The sequence below is a fragment of the Stegostoma tigrinum genome, chromosome 8 (genome assembly GCF_030684315.1).
Source record: "Stegostoma tigrinum isolate sSteTig4 chromosome 8, sSteTig4.hap1, whole genome shotgun sequence".
NCBI classification, from domain to species: Eukaryota; Metazoa; Chordata; class Chondrichthyes; order Orectolobiformes; family Stegostomatidae; genus Stegostoma; species Stegostoma tigrinum.
Window position 1 is genome coordinate 11,506,796 of NC_081361.1, and position 21,167 is coordinate 11,527,962.

Here is a 21,167-nt window from a genome sequence, read left to right on the forward strand (position 1 = left end):
AATATTGAGTTTTAAAAGAAATCTTCATGTCTACGAAAAACTGAGAAGTTGATCATTGAACCACTCAGTCATATAGAAAACCCATTTGTCCCAGTAATTCAAATTTCAAAACTCTGAAACAAATTATCCTAAAATACATATAAATCACAAATCTTACACAGATCACAGATTATAACACACCCCACAAAGATGAAAGTGATATTTAAGAAGTATTTTCATTATTCACCAAAAATCATCTTAATATAATTAGCTGTGGTAACTTTGGCAATCTCTCAGGGCCGAGGATGACTTACTTCCACTCCATTGGGTGGGTTCTGCGGTGCACGAATAGCCCAATCTTGGAGCCACAGTCTCTGCTTCATCTGGGGCAGGTAGTTTGGTTGGGGTAAATGGTATTTGATAAAGTGGCATGGTAGCGCACTCTGGGTTCTGCGCGCTTTCACTGCTTACCCTTGGTCTCCATGTGCTCAATTAAGTAATGCTCAAACCGACTGCTGACTTCACGGATGTTTCTTCCAAGTTTGTTTGTCCTAGGGCAAGCAATTGCCAAGCTTTGGTGGGTGTGTTGCATTTGTTTGTGTAAGCTTTCCTTCATATCCTTGCACCTGGTGATTGCTTACCACTGCAGAGCTCGAAGAAGAGTATTTGACAATTTGGGCCTCCCACTGCAACTGGACATGTGTGACACGTGCCTTGATACTAGCAACATTTGCGTGGGAGTGGATGCTCATATTAGTATGCCTACTCTGCCAGTGGATGTGTAGGATTTTGCAAAGGCAGCACTGGTGATAATTCTCCAGAGATTTGAAGTGTCTGCTGTACATGGTCCATGTTTCTGATGCAATGGGGGGGTCCTACAGGTGGCTAAATGTTTGGAAAACAAATGTTCGCTGCTACCCATTCCTACTACACAAAACTGCTCCCACGATTATCAAAATCTATTTGCCATTTCTCTGCCCAACTTTCCAACTGATCTACATCCTGCTGTGTTCTTTGGCAAGGTTCCTCACTATCCACAGCTTCACCAATTTTCGTGTCGAATGAAAACTTATTTATTAGACCTATATTTTCATCCAAAACATTTATATATGTCTTACAATCAGATGTCCGAGCGCCAATTCTTGAAGAACACCAATGGTCACAGATATCCCGTCAGAAAAACCTCTCCACAACTACTCGCTATCTTCTATTACTGAGCCAATTTTGTATCCGATTTGCCAACTCACCATGGATCCCATCTTCTGGACCCTGTAAAATGCCTTTGTAAAGTTCACGTAGACTACATCCGCTACCCTCAATCATCTTCATCACTTACACACCAATATCCCTGGCATCAACAACCAGTCACTATGCGCTCTCACAATTAGACAAAGCTAAAATTCATGCAATTGTCAGCACAGCTTTCAAGGTTTCAAAGATACTTTGACATGTTTGTGTCCCTTCAGTTTTTCTGCCTTTTCAAAAAAACAAGCCTGTTAAAGATGGAAAGATATTGAAGTTTGTAACCAAATTGGGTTCTTTTTAGCTGATCAAACAGTTCAGTCAAGAAGTGTAAATGTTCCTCACTGGTTTGGATAAAAACAACCAAATTGTTGATATTAATAACACTGTTATAACCTCCTTCAATTACCTTACTGGTTAATCATTGAAACATTGCTGGTGCATTTTTCATTCCAAATGGCATGATTTTACTTTGATAAAATCCATCTGGTGTTAGAAAAATCTTTCTTGGAACAGAATTTGCCAGCATCCTTTCTGCAAGTTGTGTGCTGTGTCACTTGTTAATATTCCTTTGCAGACAAGTTCTGTCATCCTTCCCACTTGTCTTCACACCAATTTTTGTGCCATCCACAAACTTGGTTATGGTACATTCACTTCTCTCATCAAAATCATTTCATGTACATTGCAAATAACTATAGGCCCAGCACTGTTCCTTGTGGCACTCTAACAGTTACAGGGTGCCATCCCGAAAATGTCCCCTTATCCTAATTCACCTATGCGTTAGTCAGTCATTATGTTCTTAATATACCACCTCCAACACCATGGAATCTTATTTTATTAAGTCGCTTAACATGTAGTATATTATTAAGCACCTTCCAAAAATCCAAATATATTACATCCACCAGTTTCCTTTTATCTATCCTGCTTGTCACCTCTTCAAATAATTCTAATAAATGAAGTCATGATGACTCTGCTTGATCACACTATACATTTCTAAATGCTCTATTTCATCTTTTATAATGGACTTGAGCATTTTTCCAATAACAGTGCTAAGCTAATTTGCCTACAGAGACCTGTTTTCTTTGTCTCCTTCCCTTTTCTGATCAAGATATTACATTGGCAGTTTTTCAATCCTCTAGGACTTTTCCAGAATCTAAGGAATCTGTGGAATGGGCAAAAAATTTGAGAGACAAGAAATAAAGTGGGAAGATGTGAGCTTTTGTACTTTGGCAGAAAAAAAGAGTAGCCGGTCATTATTTAATTGGAAAAGGATTGCAGAAAGATATGGAAAAGAGAGATTTAGGAGTCCTCATTCCAGAAACACAAAAACTTAACATCCAAGTTCAGCGGATAATAGGGAGGACAACTAGAATATTGGCCCTTATTTCAAATGGAATGGAGAATAAAAGTGGGGTTCTTTTGCTAAAACTATAAAAGCCACAAGTCAGACCACAGCTGGAATATTGCAAACAGGTGTTGGCCCCTTATCTAAGGATGAATATACTGGCATTTTTGACAGTCCAATCAGGGCTCACTAAGCTGATACCAGATTTTGAGGGATGGTCTTATTTGGAGAGGTTGAGTACATTGGACCCATACTCATCGGAATAAAGAAGAATGAGAGGCAACGTTATTGAAACAGACAAGATTATTAGAATGCTTGACAGAGTAGATAGGGATAAGTTGTTTCCCCTGGTCCTCCAGGACCAGAAAGCTTAATGTCAGAATCAAGCTCGATATAGTTAAGACAGGGATGGGGAGGAATTTCCTCTCACAGAAGCTTGTGAATCTGTAGAATTCTTTACCACAGGAGGCTGAAGAGGCTGGGTTATTTAGTATATTCAAGCTGAAATAGACAGATTTTTTAAAAAAAGTAAGGAAATCAAGGAAATGCAGAAAAGGCAGGAAACTTGAGTTGAAGATGATCAGGTCAACCATGATCTCACCAAATGGAGCAGCAGACTCGATGGGCTAATTGGACTACTTCTCCTCCTATGTTCTTCGGTCCATTGGAGAGGCTGTGCATGTCCAATTCATTAGATGCAGTTCTCCAATCATGGTATAGAATAGGAGTCTACTTTAGTTACCATGTTAAAGTTGGCATAATCAATACAGAATCTTAGTGCCCCATCCACTTTTGGCACCATTATAGGCTTTGGTCAGTTTTCCTCTGCAAGTTGAAAGATAGGTTCAAAGTGCAGTCTCTAAGCTGTACTTTATCCAGTTCTCTTTAATGAATTTGAGTAATACACGTCTTCTGCTCATATATCAGTTCAGAAGGACTCATTAGGACCATCCCTAATGTCAAATAGTAATAAGGGAATTCCTTTATCCCCATCATTAGGAACTTCCTGGCAATAAGCTCTAATCATGGTCTTCAAAGTTTCATGCTATCTTTCCAACGCACCTTGAGATTCTGGGTGATAAGCAGAGGATGTAAATTGTTTTATTTCTAAGCTAGTCATCATTTCTTTGAATATCTGTGAAATGAAAATTGAGTATTGATCTGATTCTACTTCTTTGGGTAATCCATACATTGTGAACAAAAAGTTGAATGAGCTCTTCCAATACCATTTTTGCAATATTTTTTTCTAAAGTCACTGGTTCAGAAAATTTTGTGGAAGTATCCATAATTGTTAAAAGATAATGGTTCCTATTCTTAGTTTGTGTATGACTCCTAACTAAAACTATCAAGAACCGATTAAATGCTGCTCAAAAGTTTGCATTGCACATAGATATCCAGGTTTAATTTTGGGTTGGGGTTTCCCCACTACAACAAGTTTATGGAATTTAGGCTAATAAAATGTTCTTATATTTTAGCCTGTGTTTTCCTGACACTGAGGTGACTTGCCATTGGAATTTCTATGAGGCATCTGTGCAATTTCATTATAATATGCTGAAAGGATTACTACCTGGAAAAGCTCAGCAGGTCTGGCAGCAATTGTGGAGAGAAATCAGAGTTGACATTTCAGGTTGGGTGACTCTTCCTCAGAACTGTTAACTCTAATTTCTCTCCAAAGATGCTACCAGACCTGCTGAGCTTTTCCAGGTAGTAATCCTTTCTGATTATAATAATGAAATCGCACAGGTGCCTCTGCCGAGTTTGTCGAGCAATTTCTGTTTTTGTTTCTGATTTACAGCAACCACAATTCTTTTGGTTTTTATTTAGGATTACCACCTGATGGACCACTGCTCATTGAGATTGCCCATTGATTGTTACCTCATTGGTTAGTATTTAAAATGGTCTCCATTTTCTCATTAAAAATTTGTTTTCCAAGAAGATTTTGTTTATGATTCAGTCTCTGGGTTTGCTGTTTGCTATTCCTTTTTCAATATCAAATCTAATTGTTCAATTTCTATTAAAGAAAATGGGCTAAAGATCTCAACCTCATTTATTCAACTCCATTCTTCCTAGTTACATTTTTGAAAATTGTATCCGTAAACTGAATTTCCAAATCATTTCCTGTTTCATAGATTCTTGTTCTTCCTCTCTGATTCTATGAGCCTCAGATCTAGTCACAACACAGTCAGGAAGTAATCCAGGATGCTCCACTTGTAGCATTTCTGTTTTGAATACCTCTACTGGTTGTTCCACCCTTGCTGAAGCCAATGTTCTTGGACCTGATAGTTCAGAAACCACAATAAAGTAAATTCCATTTGTATGAATTTGTTTCATAATTCCCTACTACAACTTCCCTATTTACTAAGTTACTCCTTAATCCAACACAATATAATGAGACTGCTTTGTAACCTCCAAATCTACCTCCAATGGGTATTTTCTCTTTTGTTAACTTCTCTGGAAGACAAATTGCATCATCAGCCAGTATCAGTGGCCAACTTGTTCTAGTATCTCTCAAAACCTATACTGGTTTACCTGCATGATTCAAAACATACGTTAATATTTTCCCTTTTGAAATAAGTTAATCAGAACCTTAAGTGGACTGATTGTGTTTGTCAGTATTAAAAGAGGAATTTTCATGACCGTCTTGAGCCATTTCTCCCTTCTCGACACATTCTAAGAAAATATATTCTCTTTATGCTATCTTATTGTTTAACACATACTTACTTCTTTGATGTCACCTTTTCAGAAGATTCCTTAAACTTCTATCTTATATGTGAGTTCTCACTGCAGAAGTTAATTAGGCTTTAAATTATTTGAAAAGAATAAGTTCTCAGAGAGAATCATAAGTATTCTTAGTCTTTAATGTTCCTATCTATGATTAAAATTATTTTGTTTAACACTGTCAAACTCAGTGTAAATTTGTCAGTCTATTTCCCTAAGTTCTGAAACCTCTGACTGTATGCTTCCAGTACAGTGCTGGGACCAATTCCTATAGGCTTCAAATAGCCCTTTCCACCTCATCATAATCTCTGGAATGCTGCACCGGCAGGGATATCTAAATCTCTGATGCTTTACCAGTTAATTCACTTTGCACTGGCAAGGTCCAATCTGCTTTGGTCAATCTGCTTGTGTTGTTCTCTTTTCAAGCAACATGAAAAATGCTTTCTCATTCTTCTCTTCAAATTTTGGCAAAGCTTCTACAACCTTATACATCTCCTGACTGAGCTGTGGATTTTCACTAGAATCTTCATCTTCTAAACCTCTGGTTTAACATGTCTAAGCTTCATCATTTGTAATTTATATCCCTTTTCATTCGGATGACTCTCTAGTTTTAGTGTTTTAATTCTTATTGTTATTTGGAATTCTCTCTCATTTTTCTCCCTTTGGAATTCCATTTTTTTTTAGTTCTAAATTGCTTTGAAATCAATCTCAAACTTTCTCATTTCCATTTGTATGAACTGCAACTAAAGTTTCACTGATGCTTCTGGTGTACTACTTAAATTACTTTGCCCCTCTATTTCCAAAAAACCCAATAATTTCATTTTTAAATCAATAATATCTGCCGTCTTAACTTGCTCTGGCAATTTCATTACCAGTCTGCTGGCCAACTCTGTCAATTTAGCTTTAGATAAACTACAACCTTACTTGGGAAATTTTTGACACCATCGAAACATTTTTAGCAATATCCAGTGCCAACTTAAGTCTGTGTACAAACCTGATATCAGATTAACTTCTTTAAGTACCAAATCCAATTCAGACCTACATTGTCTGCATTCCAAGATTCTGGACTAGCCCCCAGTTGTTATGACATGGAGTCAGACAGCCAAATCAAATCAACTTCCCTACCCCCTGCATTCACAACATACTAACATTAAAACCCTCAAAGTCTTTTAAAAATGACCCCAATGGTCCCTAAACAGACTTTTTAAATAACCTTTTCAAATAACTTTTTAAATAGTCTGTGAATAGTCAATACCAGACACCAGATTTATAACATAAACAAAAGGCGAAACAATTTGTTAACAATACAGTAACTGTACTGCAGCAAAGTTAAACAAAGCAATCTAATTAATGTTTATTTTAAACGCAATGACCTTTGATTTCTGTACCATTCATACAAAAGACAGAGACAAACAAACAAAGTTAAGTGATGAATTAATAAAAAAAGGAAAAACAACAAACTGGCCAGGTTACTTAGACAGTTTCCATGATGTGTTTTTTCACAGGTACTTAGGACTATCTCTTGATTTTCTGAAGATATCGGTCAATGCCACCTCTTCCAGTTCACTCTGAGGAAAAATCAATATTACTAATAACTTAATTTCTATTACCTGAACTTCCAACAACTGCTAATGAGAGGTTAGGCAGGGAACATCCAAAACTTTATGTCATAACATCAGCAGCTAAACCTGTTCTTTCATAAATCCCTAGTTCAAATCTGTTTTTAAAAAACTCTAGCTCCGTCCTCTGCTTAGTTTTCTTCCAGGCTTGTTGGCATCAACTCCCAGTTATCAACGTTGAAAATGGCCAAATATCTGCTATACAGTTAAACATACTGCCTCTCCAGAGCTGAAGAGTCTATTATGTATTTTGATCAAGAACCAATGAGCAATTAACTTTCAAGTCTGGCATCAAAAGTAAATAACAGCTGAGGCTGTTGACTTGCTCGCTGAGCTGGCCTGTTCTTGTGCAGATATTTTGTCACCAGGTTAGTCACATCATCAGTGGAGCCTCTGATGAAGCTGTGTTATTCTACTCCACTTGGAATTTACACGGTTTGGTCCATTATGGTGAATAGTGTCATTTCCGGTTTTGATCTGTTTGTGCTTGTATATGGAATCCAGTTCTATGTATTTGTTGATTGCATTATAGGTGGAGAACCATGCCTCTAGGAATTCCCGTGCTTTTCTATATTTGGCTTGGGCTACTCTGATGACCTTGTCCCAGTTTTGCCGAAACTTTGAATAAATAACAGCTCATTTGATCTCTTTACTTATAAACACAAGCTTGTGTTTATAAGCAAAGAGATCAAATGAGCGGTTTTTTATCACAGTCCAAAGGTCACCTTACAGCTCTCAGTTCCCAGTTCACAGCTCCAAATCAAATTGATTAAAAAAGAAAACTTAGCAAGGGCTCTTGCAGAATAATAACTGTATTTCTTGTGCAGTTGCCACCATGCTTTTGAAGTTTTTCCAAGGTCTAAGGATGCCTCCTACAACCTCTGGCAGATGTTGGTCTGTTGTTATGAATATAAGCAGCTGTTGCAATCATATACAAGACTATCAGACTGAAACTCAAGGAGTACTCAGACAGTTAGTACTGTGGCAACCCTACTTCCATCCTATGTAAATATGTTTGGCTGTTAAGCATAAATTCACACTGGGATGGTAGAATAACATCTCTGAAGGAATAATGTGAAAAATTGGAGCATTAATTTAACTTTATATTGGACAATCGTTATATTAAACTTTAGTGTAAATTCTCTTTTTAATTCTATGACAAATACAGAATGCTGAATGTCTTGTAAGCACTCTTAACTCCAAGGATAACTTTCAATACAGGAGTGCCTCACAATGTTTATGCAACAACAACAAACGTAGCAGAGGGAACTGATGATCACCATACTTTAAATGGGGCTTCCCTAATGGTGCTTGAACATAGCTATTGTAGTGATTGGAACCAGGTGGATCCCGAATACCATGATTGGTGCTGTTAACCTGGGGCAATCAGGGGGCCCTGGCTGACAGATATAAACAGGAGAGTCGCCTTAGTCTGGGACTAGCTGTGAGCTAGCTGGTTAGAGCCCATGTTGGAGCATATGTAAATAAAGGATGACATGGTGGTGGGGTAGTGGTCTCTGTGTGTTTATTTCAGTAATGTATTTTGTGCCAGAAGTAAAATGTCCTGTTTGGAATTCTGTGCACTCAGATGAATACTCTTCGCTCACCATCACTCACCACAATCTTGATACACCTACAAGCTTTAATTGTGGACCATGTACTAAAAGGCACAGGATATTGCATTAACTTGACAACCAACTTAATTAATGCAACTTCTGTTTTTAACTGATCTGTCCTTCATTCCCCACACAGATGTACTACTTATAAAATACTTCACTGATAAAAAGGGAACATTGTCCCACTTTATGCTTTGTGCTCCTGAGATGCTGCTTGGCCTGCTGTGTTCATCCAGCTTCACACTTTATTGTCCCACTTTATGTAGTTTCGTCAATGGTTTTCACACCAGCATGATCACAACAAGGCCTTTTAAAGTAAATCAACTTCTGAGTTAATAAAATCTACATTGCTTTCACAGATGCAGCAGTACTTTCAGAACAATTGCTTGAACAGAGTTCCTGAACTCCCACCCATACCAGTCAGCTGTAAGGTGACTAAACTTCTTGTATTTGCTTTTCACGTGGATGGAGCTGATTCTGTTTTGGCTGGCTTCAGAAAGATCAGCATGCCCAAGCTTCACTCTATGTTACCACTCATGATACTGGCCTCAACTTTGCATCAATCCCTAAAATAGGGATCACAAGCCCATATAAGATACTTTAGGCCAGCTAAAGATATGAAATGAATAATAAAGTATAAAGTAAAAGCTGCAATCAAAAATCTGCTACAAACTTATAGGCGGTACAGTGGCTCAGTGGTTAGCACTGCTGCCTCACAGCGCCAGGGACCTGGGTTTGATTCTAGCCTTGTCAACTGCCTGCGAGGAGTTTGCACATTCTAGCTGTGTCTGCCTGGATTTCCTCCAGGTGCTCCAGTTTACTCTCACAGTGCAATGTTGTGCAGATTGGGTGGATCGGTCATGCTAAAATGCCCATATAGTGTCTAGTGATGTGCTGGCTACGTGGATTAGTTATGGGAAATAAAGCTTTACAGGGCTGGGTGGTGGGGTGGGAATGTATGGGACTCGATAGGCCAAATAGTCGGCTTCCACACTGTAGGGATTCTATGAAAACAGAAAACATTAGAACCATACATTGAATCAACCAGGACTTGTTTTCTTCTCCCACATAATTAGTCTACCTCAACATAACTGTTTGGAATGCATACAGCTTTGATGTGTGATATCTTGGAAAGTAATTTTATAAGCTGATAATTATGGGGAAAGGCAGGCTTTCTCCAAATTTTGTTCCGGAGGAGTTATGGGACCTAGATATTGTTAAATGTGTGGTTTGATTCATGGCATTGGAATAGAAATGGATCTGTACCAGTTTGTCTGACCTCACCAAAGGTTTGATTTTTCAGCCTCTAAAATGGCAACATGAAGTTAGTGCAAAATTACAAGGCCCATTTTATCAGTGCACAATACAGTTCACATATAAGGCCATGAGGCCCAGGAACTGAAATTAGGCCATTCGGCCCATCAAGTCTACTCCATCATTCAATCATGGCTGATAAGTTTCTTAACCCCATTCTCCCAATTCTTCACTTGATTCCCTTGACAATCAAGAACCTATCTATCTTGGTCTTAAATATACTCAATGACCTGGCCTCCACAGCCTTCTGTAGCAATCAATTCCTTAGATTCTTCACTCTCTGTTCTGAAGGTTCTTCCCTTTACTCTAAGGCTATGCCCTCGGGTTCTAGTCTCTCCTACTAATAAAAATGTCTTCCCAACATACACTCTGAACCAAATGTTCAGTGTTCTGTAAGTTTCCCCCCTCACCCTTCATTGAATATAGACCCAGAATCCTGAAACATTTCCCATATGCTATCCCTTTAATTCCTGGGATCATTCTCATGAACCTCTAGTGGACCTGTTCCAGGGCCTATACATCATTTCTGAGGTAAGTGGCCCAAAATTGCTAACAAGATTCTACATGTGGTCTGACCAGAGTTTTAGAAAACCTCAGAAGTACATCCCTGCTTTTGTATTCTAGTCCTCTCAAAATAAATGTCAACATTGTATTTGCCTTCTTAACTACCAAATCAACCTGCAAGTTTACTTTAATAGAATCCTGGACTGGGTCTCCCAAGCTCCTTCACACTTCAGATTTGTGAATTTTCTGCCCACTTACAAAGTAGTCTATGCGTCTATTCTTCTTACCAAAGGGCATGACCTCTCACTTTCCCATGTTGTATTCCATCTGCCACTTCCTTGCCCACTCTCTTAATGTCTAAATCTTTCTACAGTCTCCCTGTCTCCTCAATACTACCTGTCTTTCCACATATCTTTGTGTCATCTGCAAACGCATCCAGAATGCCCTCAGTTCCTTCATCTAAATAATTATGTATAAAGTGAAAAGTTGTGGTTCTAATACCGCCCCACGTGGAATACCACTTGTCACTTGCTGCCATCCTGAGAAGTACCTTTTTATGGACGGCAGCTGGTGACATCAGGCTAGAAGAAATATAACAACTGACAGAATGTAAGTTCAAGTTTATTATGCATCAGGGGTTTAAAGCATGAAATAAGAGCCTCAACTGTCTCATTTATAGTCTTGATTTCAAAGTGCTCCAAAGAATATTTACACTGTCTGTCGAGGTATGGAAGAAATTAACTTCGTTCAAGAAACACTTCACTGTGGCCTCATCTTGTCATGAGGCTGAAAAAGAAAGAACTTGAATGACATTGCTTCATTTTCTAAGTTGCATACTATTTCATGTTAGCATATCACAGTCAACCTTAACCCCTTATTCTACATCTCACCTACCAAGTCTTTGATTTGACCTGCATTGCGCAAAGTCTCATAATTAGCCAAGAATAATGATAATACTCCAACAAAATCAGCAATTGTATGCATTCTCATTCTCACCTTCTTTGACATATCAAATCAGTTGCAAAGTCACTAATTGTTATAGATCACATGGGATTCAGGGTAAGCTTGTTAATTGAAGATAAAATTGGTTTAATGACAGCAAACAGAGAATGATAGTGGAGGGTTATTTTTCGACTGGAGGCCAATGATCAGCAGTGTTCCACATGCATGGGTGCTGGGTCCACTTTTGTTTGTCATTTATATAAATGATTCAGTTGACAATATAGAAAGCATGGTTAGTATGGGTTTGCAGATAATACCAAAATAGGCAGTATGGTGGACAATGAAGAACGTTATCTAAGATTATAAAGAGATCTCGATCAACTGGGTCAATAGGCTGAAGAATAGCAGATGGAGTTTAATTCAGATAAATGCGAGGTGTTGCATATTTGTAAAACAAACAATGGTTGGACTTCTACAGTTAGAAGTATGACCGTGGGTAGTGTTGTGGAACAGAGAGACCAGAGGGTTCAGGTACATAAATTCTTGAAGTTTGCATCTTCCTGAATTCTAGCAAGGGACTATTCATCCAAAAGTCCTGTTTCTTGATCAGTTTATTAAAATAAAAGAAGCTGACTTGGAGGAAGCTCCTATATGAAGGAACACAATTCTTGGGGAACACTTGTTGGCAAAGGGGGAATACAAAAAAGGAACTAGAGAAAGGAATGCCAGCAATTTCAAGGCCAAGGACCAATTCTACCTCCTGGAAACGCCTGCTAAATGTGTGGAGAAGTTCAGCTCCAATGCTGGGCCCATCAGTCACACAAGCACTTACAGAACCCAGGTTCAATGGCATGGAACGTCTCATATATGTTAATGAATTATTGCCACTGACGCTGAATAACAAATGCACCAGCACCTAACATAGAACATAGAACATTACAGCACAGTACAGGCCCTTCGGCCCTCGATGTTGTGCCGACCTGTCATACCGATCTCAAGCCCATCTAACCTACATTATTCCATGTACGTCCATATGCTTATCCAATGACAACTTAAATGTACCTAAAGTTGGCGAATCTACTACCGTTGCAGGCAAAGCGTTCCATTCCCTTACTACTCTCTGAGTAAAGAAACTACCTCTGACATCTGTCCTATATCTTTCACCCCTCAATTTAAAGCTAAGCCCCCTTGTGCTCGCTGTCACCATCCGAGGAAAAAGGCTCTCCCTATCCACTCTATCTAACCCTCTGATTATTTTATTTGCATCAATTAAGTCACCTCTCAACCTTCTTCTCTCTAACGAAAACAGCCTCAAGTCCCTCAGCCTTTCCTCGCAAGACCTTCCCTCCATACCAGGCAACATCCTAGTAAATTTCCACTGCACCCTTTCCAAAGCTTCCAAATCCTTCTTATAATGCGGCGACCAGAGCTGTACACAATACTCCAAGTGCGGCCGCACCAGAGTTTTGTACAGCTTCACCATAACCTCTTGGTTCCGGAACTCGACCCCTCCATTAATAAAAGCTAAAACACTGTATGCCTTCTTAACAGCCCTGTCAACCTGGGTGGCAACTTTCAAGGATCTGTGTACATGGACACCGAGATCTCTCTGCTCATCTACACTACTAAGAATCTTAACATTAGCCCAGTACTTTGCCTTCAGGTTACTCCTACCAAAGTGCATCACCTCACACTTGTCTGCATTAAACTCCATTTGTCACCTCTCAGCCCAGCTTTGCAGCTTATCTATGTCTCTCTGCAACCTACAGCATCCTTCGTCACTATCCACAACTCCACCGACCTTAGTGTCGTCTGCAAATTTACTAACCCATCCTTCTACGCCCTCAGCCAGGTCATTTATAAAAATGACAAACAACAGTGGACCCAACACCGACCCTTGCGGTATACTAGTAACTGCTCTCCAGGATGAACATTTCCCATCAACTACCACCCTCTGTCTTCTTTCAGCAAGCCAATTTCTGATCCAAACTGCTATATCTCCCACAATTCCATTCCTCCGCATTTTGTACAATAGCCTACTGTGGGGAACCTTATCGAACGCCTTGCTGAAATCCATATACACCACATCAACCGGTTTACCTGTTTGGTCACCTTCTCAAAGAACTCAATAAGGTTTGTGAGGCACGACCTTCCCTTCACAAAACCGTGCTGACTATCCCTAATCAATTTATTCTTTTCTAGATGATTATAAATCCTATCCCTGATAACCTTTTCCAATACTTTACCAACAACTGAGGTAAGGCTCACTGGTCTATAATTACCAGGGTTGTCTCTACTCACCTTCTTGAACAGGGGAACCACATTTGCTATCCTCCAGTCATCTGGCACTACTCCTGTAGACAATGACGAGTTAAAGATCAATGCCAAAGGCTCGGGAATCTCCTCCCTGGCTTCCCAGGGGATCCGAGCGTAAATCCCATCTGGCCCAGGGGACTTATCTATCTTCACCCTCTGAAGGATTTCTAATACCTCTTCCTTATGAACCTCAATCCCACCTAGTCCAGTAGCCTGTATCTCAGTATTCTCCTAGACCACATTGTCGTTTTCTAGAGTGAATACTGTTGAAAAATATCCATTTAGCGCTTCCCCTATCTCATCTGACTCCACACACAACTTACCACTACTATCCTTGATTGGGCCTAATCTTACTTTTGTCATTCTTTTAATCCTTAAATACCTATTGAAAGCCTTAGGGTTTACCCTGATCCTATCCGCCAACAACTTCTCATGTCTCCTCCTGGCTCTTCTGAGCTCTCTCTCTAGGTCTTTCCTGGCTACCTCGTAGCCCTCAAGTGCCCTAACTGAGCCTTCACATCTCATCCTAACATCAGCCTTCTTCTTCCTTTTGACCAGAGATTCCACCTCCTTCGTAAACCACGGCTCCCGCACTTTACAGCTTCCTCCCTGCCTGACAGGTACATACTTATCTGGGACACACAGGAGCTTTTCCTTGAATAAGCTCCACATTTCTAATGTGCCCATCCCCTGCAGTTTCTTTCCCCATCCTATGCTCCCTAAATCTTGCCTAATCTCATCGTAATTGCCTTTCCCCCAGCTATAACTCTTGCCCAGTGGTATACACCTATCTCTTTCCATCACTAAAGTAAACATAACAGAATTGTGATCGCTATCACCAAAGTGCTCACCTACTTCCAAATCTAACACCTGGCCAGGCTCATTACCCAGTACCAAATCTAATGTGGCTTCGCCCCTTGTTGGTCTGTCTACATACTGTGCCAAGAAGCCCTCCTGCACACACTGGACAAAAACTGACCCATCTATTGTACTCGAACTATAGTGTTCCCAGTTAACATTTGGAAAGTTGAAGTCCCCCATGACAACTACCCTGTCTCTCTCACTCCTATCGAGAATCATCTCTGCTATCCTTTCCTCTACATCTCTGGAACTATTCGGAGGCCTATAGAAAATTCCCAACAGGGTGCCCTCTCCTTTCCTGTTTCTAACCTCAGCCCATACCACCTCATTTGATGAGTCCCCAAACATCCTTTCTGCAACTGTAATACTGTCCTTGACCAACAATGCCACACCTTCGCCCCTTTTACCATCTTCTCTGTTCTTACTGAAATATCTAAATCCCGGAACCTGCAACAACCATTCCTGTCCCTGCTCTATCCATGTCTCCGAAATGGCCACAACATCAAAGTCCCAGGTACCAACCCATGCTGCAAGTTCACCCACCTTATTCCGGATACTCCTGGCATTGAAGTAGACACACTTCAAACCAACTTCTTGCTTGCCGGTGCCATCTTGCTTCCCTGAAACTTTATTTCGGACCACCCTACTCTCAACCTTTTCTATAGTCGCACTACAATTTTGGTGCCCATCCCCGTGCTGAATTAGTCTGAATCCACCTGAATAGCCTTAGCAAATTCCCTCCCCAGGATATTGGTACCCCTCTGGTTCAGGTGAAGACCATCTTGCTTGTAGAGGTCCCATTATACTCTTTGGTTTCCATATAATATTTACCCTTTAAGTAAACCTAAACTAGCAGTCTTAATATAATTCATTGGTTTAACATGTTACATATCGCTATGAAAGTACAGATGAAAACATTTGGCATCTCCCATTTGACAAATTCCCAGTACACAGTACACCATGATTAGTGATTCATTATTAAATGTGGGCATGCAAGATAGTGAATGGCTCATAGGATGCTCAGACCATTTAAATAGGTTGTCATTAACTCAAAAGAAATAGAATGCACAATAAAAAAGACTTGAAAAAAAGGACAATTTTCATTGGCATAATTGGATTAAAATTGCTTGACCTGAACCTCTAATGGACCACTTTTTAAAAAACATACCACTGACGCTGTTTTTCTGAAGTTGGCAACTAAGTGCAGCACATGCAACTGTGTGTTACGAATAGTCCAACTAATAATAATTTGCTCATCAGGCAGTATCAACTAATCTTCTCCTTGTTGTTATTCTCGAACATGAAAGCATCAGAGTTTGATCCCAAGAAATTTTCTCTAACAGGAAGAAATTAAACTCAAAAGATAGAAAATATTGAACCTCAACAGAAAAAATAGGTTAGAGTTTGGAATTCACCTATACTTTTACCCACATAATACAGCAATAGTCAGAATTACATTGCTTTATTTTTTGAACCCGTGAAACATGATACTTATTTTAAGCTTGCATATAAATTAATATGCAGCATACATTCCATGTGAAAATCATTTAATTCCCAAATGGCAGCTAATCAGCGCCAGATTCAAAGGTCTAATTGTCTAGAGTGTAAGGGCAATTTGTTTCTGAAATATAGCCAGATAACACTGTAAGGCAAAAACATAGGTGCAATCTTCTGGCAAATATGCGCCCCTGTGAAAACTTTCCCAACTTTCAATAGCAGTCTGTTTGGGCTTGTTTACTAATTTTATTTTCCAAGTATTGCTGGTGGCCAGTGTTAAACCACCCACATTCAGAGGTGGATTCAGATAGCTAAATTCGGAAATCTAAATCTCCCTTTAAGACATATTTTTGTATTCTGCATTGCATGACTAACTATTTATGTGGGTTTTATGGGGCATCTCCACATTGCCAATTCTCCTTGCTGTGGTAAAGCAGTATTAAAATAAATGAGTTTTCAGCATAGCCTGAATTAAACTCCCACTTAAAAGAGATAATCTGTCACTGAGGGGTAGAAGGACCAAAAATCTTGATTATTTACATTTCTACATTTGTATTCCACAATGCAAAAAATAAGTTATATTCTGAATTGCTTAAGGTTGAAGTAAAACAGCTTCTCCTTCAGAATATACTTAAAAGATGATAAGTTTTTACATTTCTTCATTTCAAACATAATCTTCTGTGCAGCAAGTGAATCAAAGCTCTAATGCTGTATCTGTAGAAATAACACTGTTGCCCTTTGTCCAATATTCAAGGTAATAGTCTACAGTCTAGTCATTACTCCCAATGGTCCAAGTTTTGTTGCATAATTTTGGCTCAAGAAAATTAAGTAATAAAAATACAATCAACCCATACTAAATTAAAGAGCCTTTTGCTAGATTTTTCTCTTTTGGGTATTCAATGAATTCCACTGAAAGTACAAGAATGTTCATTTGCCAAAGTAACTTGGCACCTCTTGCTGTCTGGGTAATCACTAGGTTAGTAAGATAAGTAACTGGACAGCTGATATTGTATTATGGAATCACACATCAGTGAAAGTTATTGTCTTTTGGACAGGGAAATTGGAAGGTAATTGAGAAATATGCAAAATAAATTTGCTGTCACTAAGTGCTTGTTTTTCTTTTTTGAGGTCGTTTAGCTTTTGAACTGTCCCATAATTTAGCAGAATTAGACCAAAATACACTATTTTTTGATAAGATTTCATATTAAAGTAAAATCTCATATATAGAAAGCTCCAGAGATGATAATAGTTAAAGCTATACAATAAAGTTATTCATAAATGCAAAAGTTGTAGTCAGTGAGAAAAGGGATAAGCTATACCAAACCAAATACCTCAAAATGGTTGAACAGGCCTGATGGGAAGTATTTGTTGGTGTTTTGAAAACATCAGTGGATTTCCAAATTTTGAACAAGAGAGTCTTTCTATTTCCACTTTCTGGTGATATGTTGCCATTAAGGAGCACATCAGTTTCGACATTGATGTCTGGCACTGTGTACTTGAGGGTCTCAGTTGTACGAATCCTTTGAGTATCATCAGGTTAAAGGAATTCCTGGCCCAATCCTTTCTTTTTCCTTCGATTTGGTAAATTTGTGTTTAGAATGAGCTCCTTCATTGTGCTCCTTGATTTTGGGCATGCAGTTGCCTAATATCTTGCACATTGATGTGACCTTTAATATCAAAACACACAACAATTTTAGGGTGCAACATATTTGACAGACATGCTGAATTAAAGTTCATACCTTGTATTCATAAGTAAGAAAATAACTAATGGGCTAAAATTCAATTCTTCATTATTATTAGCAAGTTAAGGGATTCCCACTTCTGGATTTTGAGAGTTTTCTGGAAGCCTGGACGTCCTCTTCTTAAGGATCATTGTTGAATAATACAAATTTGGTCCCCAGTAGTTAGACCACATGCTGAATTTTAAAGAAAAAAGTTAATACAAACTGTTTGCTTCACTAGGTACAAGTTAGTTGGAAGATGATGACACAACTAAAATACGACTGCAGGGCAAGCTTACTTGAGAGTGGAACACGAGCCTCTTAGTGAAGAACTGTCCTAATCTTGGCACCAATGTAATTGGTTGGCTGTTCCAGCAATCCTGGGAGCACAGAGCACTGCAGAACACAGCACAAAGATTGTGTTTGCCCCAGAAAAATGCAGTCCAAGATTTTAGGTCATGTAAAGACCCTAAAACCCAAGTAGGGTGGGTAGGAGGCTGAGTTTTGGAAGGTAGGCAGTGTGAAAAGAGGATTGCATCTTTGGGCATCCCGACCCAAATGAACTCTGCCTCTTTCCTCCTATTCCTTTTTATCTAATTCATAAAAAAACTGGCCTGTCCACTCTTGCCCATCAACACATATTAGCTGTATTGTGGTGAGGGCAGAATATAATGCAGTTCAATAGTGTTGCTGCTTTGCCTAATTAACCTCCAATCATTCATCAACACAGGGTGGATGAGCTGCCAATTACAGTACTTACACCCACCTAATGTATTACAGGGATATGCTATGGGTACTGTGTAGGAAGGTGATGAAGTACCCAACCTATTTTATGTGTCCCCAACCGTAGACATACCATAAAGGTGAAAGCAAAATCGAGCCCAATATTTTATGAGATATTTTTTATGAGCATTCTTCTACAGCTAAGTGAGCAATGTGCCAATTGCTAAGGTATTGTGCTAGCAGACAAGGAAGGGATCAGGTTCCTATCATAACTTGTCCACAACATCTTATCTTGAATTTAGGCATAGATTCAGTAATGAATTCAACAATTTCAGACCTGATTATTCTTCTGCTGTTTCATTTTCTCTACATGTTACAATTTCTTTCTTCCAGTCATAGTTTTTTTTTTGTCCAATCTTCATTTTCTTTAGCTCTAGAGGACTGAAACTTTTCAACCATTACCAGTATGTAATGGTCAGTAGTTGCTGCTCACTATATGATTTCCCCTATATTGGGATAAGTCTATATTGTGAAAAAGTCACCCCTCAGGTCCCGTTTAAATTCTAATCCTCTCACCTTAAAAATATATCCCCCAGTTTTGAAGTCCCCTACCCTAAGGAAAACACCTTTGCTATTCACCTTATCTATGCCCTTCATGATCTGATAAACATCTACAAGGTCACCTCTCAACTTCCTACACTCCAATGAGAGAAGTCCCAGCCTTTTCTTGTAACTTCAATCTTCCAGTCCCAGTGACATCTTGGTAAATCTTGTCGGACTTGTCTCCAATTTAATAATATCCTATCTACAGCATGGCAACCAGAGCTATTCACAGTACTCCACAAGTGGCCTCACCAATAACCTGTACAATCTTAACATGATGTCCCAACTTGTACACTCAATGGTCTGAGCAACGAAGGTAAGCTTGCTAAGCACCTTCTTAGTTAACCTGTTTATCTGTTATGCAACTTCCATAGAACTCTGTACTTGAACCCTGAGATCTCTGTTTGACAACACTACCCAGGGCCCAACCACTAATCATATAAACATAGAACATAGAACATTACATCACAGTACAGGCCCTTCGGCCCTTGATGTTGTGCCAACCTGCAATACCAATCTGAAGCCCATCTAACCTACACTATTCCATGTACGTCCATATGCTTGTCCAAAGACGACTTAAATGTACCTAAAGTTGGCGAATCTACTACCGTTGCAGGCAAAGCGTTGTATACCCTTACTACTCTCTGAGTAAAGAAACTACCTCTGACATCTGTCCTATATCTTTCACCCCTCAATTTAAAGCTATGCCCCTTCATGCTCGCCGTCACCATCCTAGGAAAAAGGCTCTCCCTATCCACTCTATCTAACCCTCTGATTATCTTATGTGTCTCAATTAAGTCACCTCTCAATCTTCTTCTCTCGAACGAAAACAGCCTCAAGTCCCTCAGCCTTTCCTCGCAAGACCTTCCCTCCATACCAGGCAACATCCTAGTAAATCTCCTCTGCACCCTTTCCAAAGCTTCCACGTCCTTCTTATAATGTGGTGACCAGAACTGTACACAATACTCCAAGTGCGGCCGCAACAGAGTTTTGTACAGCTTCACCATAACCTCTTGGTTCCGGAACTCGATCCCTCTATTAATAAAAGCTAAAAAATTGTATGCCTTCTTAACAGCCCTGTCAACCTGGGTGGCAACTTTCAAGGATCTGTGTACATGGAACCAAGATCTCTCTGCTCATCTACACTACCAAGAATCTTACCATTAGCCCAGTACTTTGCATTCCAGTTAATCCTACCAAAGTGCATCACCTCACACTTGTCCGCATTAAACTCCATTTGCCAACTCTCAGCCCAGCTCTGCAGTTTATCTATGTCTCTCTGTAACCTACAACATCCTTCGTCACTATCCACATCTCCACCGACCTTAGTGTCGTCTGCAAATTTACTAACCCATCCTTCTATGCCCTCATCCAGGTCATTTATAAAAATGACAACAGCAGTGGACTTAACACCGACCCTTGCGGTACACCACTAGTAACTGGACTCCAGGATGAATATTTCCCATCAACCACCACCCTCTGTCTTCTTTCAGCAAGCCAATTTCTGATCCAAACTGCTATATCTCCCACAATCCCATTCCTCCGCATATTGTACAATTGCCTACTGTGGGGAGCCTTATCGAAAGCCTTGCTGAAATCCATATACACCACATCAACCGGTTTACTCTCATCTACCTGTTTGGTCACCTTCTCAAAGAACTCAATAAGGTTTGTGAGGCACGACCTTCCCTTCACAAAACCGTGCTGACTATCCCTAATCAAATTATTCTTTTCTAGATGATTATAAATCCCATCTCTTATAACCTTTTCCAACACTTTACCAACAACTGAAGTAAGGCTCACTGGTCTATAATTACCAGGGTTGTCTCTACTCCCCTTCTTGAACAGGGGACCACATTTGCTATCCTCCAGTCTTCTGGCACTATTCCTGTAGATAATGACGAGTTAAAGATCAATGCCAAAGGCTCAGCAATCTCCTCCCTGGCTTCCCAGAGGATCCTAGGATAAATCCCATCAGTCCCAGGGGACTTATGTATTTTCACACTCTGTAGGATTTCTAATACCTCTTCCTTGTGAACCTCAATCCCACCTAGTAGCCTGCATCTCCGTATTCTCCTCGACAACACTGTTGTTTTCCACAATGAATACTGTTGAAAAATATTCATTTAGTGCTTCCCCATCTCCTCTGACTCCACACACAACTTCC

General features: G+C 39.5%; 1 long non-coding RNA gene across 1 annotated transcript in view; it reads right to left on the minus strand.

Annotated features, from left to right (window-relative positions):
• LOC132209898 (uncharacterized) overlaps positions 1 to 17,614 on the minus strand; it is a 95,694-nt gene extending 78,080 nt beyond the window's left edge. The window contains exon 1 of the long non-coding RNA XR_009446046.1: positions 17,285 to 17,614. This is a non-coding gene — a long non-coding RNA (uncharacterized LOC132209898). The remainder of the gene's footprint in view (positions 1 to 17,284) is intronic.
• Positions 17,615 to 21,167: the final 3,553 nt, after the last annotated feature.